Raw genomic sequence first — 1,209 nt, 5'->3', positions numbered from 1 at the left:
CACTACACAGGGAACGATAGTAGACAGTGGTAAAGGTGTGTTCACTACACAGGGAACGATAGTAGACAGTGGTAAAGGTGTGTTCACTACACAGGGAACGATAGTAGACAGTGGTAAAGGTGTGTTCACTATCTCACTAGCGCTGGGTTAGATTAAGGGTGTGTTCACAGTCTAGCTAGGACTGGGTTACACAGGGTCTCAGTCTATCCTGGGTTAGAGATGTCCACCACTTAAGCTGTTGATGTTCCTTGTTTTCCTGTTTTTTTTTTCCACCTGAATCTGTTGTAGCCAGGAGGTGGGTTTTATTGGGATTCCCTATTTTAACTGGATTTTTTACCATTTGTAATTTGTACGTGAGGTCCCATGTTTTATCCTTTGTGAGAAGAAACTTTCTCGCGAGAAGTGGCTGCGTGGGTCGTCGGAAGCTCTCTGGCTGAGCTCACTCAAAACTTGACACACTGACTCGTGGAACATTTTGTGTCTTTGCTCAACTCTGGGTGTGGTCAGCGTTTTTTATGTCGAAGGTGTCAAAAGTTTGAGAGAACAGAAGAAGTTTGTTGACGAGTTTGGAACAAGAATTGGGCGGTCGGCTCACGGCAGCCCACATGGAATGGAGATTTCTGAGTGTGTGACGCAGTACGTGTAAGTCGGTACCGGTAAGTCAAGAGTTGACCTATATATAGAACAAAGGATGACATTTTGTCGGGGCCCGCAGCCAACTTCCGTTATTTTCACCATTTTTTTCTCCAGTTCCCAATACATGCTACATGTGTCTGCCCGAGCGAGAAATATGTGCCGCCGGCTTTTTTAAATGTTAATAAACTTATGTCTGTGGTTGATGTAGTTTGTGCTGACTCGGCACTCTGTAGTTGTCTGTCGCTGTCGTGTTGAGATGTGTGGGTTTTGCTGTTTGCTTCCTACCTGGCAGAATAGCTTTGTGGTAGATGTGTTCACACGTGTTCTTGGAATAAACAGTCGGAGCTTGACACGCTCGGGGTTTGGCCTTAGTTCATGACTTAATCATGTCTGTTTGTCAGTCTGTCTGTCTGTGTGGGTGGTTGGCGGGTGCTCTGGTGTGGTTTGCTTCTTCTTTCCTGTCACGAGTCTTTTTAAAATTTTTAATAAGTGTTTTATGGCACTTGCAACACAATGAGGTCATATAAGTGCCGAAGATTAGAGGTGTTACAAGAGAGTAACATACACAAAAAA

The 1,209-nt window shown here is 44.5% G+C and overlaps 1 long non-coding RNA gene across 1 annotated transcript; it reads left to right on the top strand.

Annotated features, from left to right (window-relative positions):
* Positions 1-988, top strand: LOC101861401. The gene is made up of 2 exons (XR_221100.2): positions 1-77; positions 120-988. It is a non-coding gene; the product is annotated as an uncharacterized LOC101861401 (long non-coding RNA).
* The last annotated feature ends 221 nt before the right edge of the window (positions 989-1,209 follow it).

This window comes from Aplysia californica, unplaced genomic scaffold (assembly GCF_000002075.1).
Source record: "Aplysia californica isolate F4 #8 unplaced genomic scaffold, AplCal3.0 scaffold00975, whole genome shotgun sequence".
Lineage (NCBI taxonomy): Eukaryota > Metazoa > Mollusca > Gastropoda > Aplysiida > Aplysiidae > Aplysia > Aplysia californica.
Note: the sequence above shows the minus strand (reverse complement) of the source record. Positions and strands in the feature narration are given on the sequence as shown.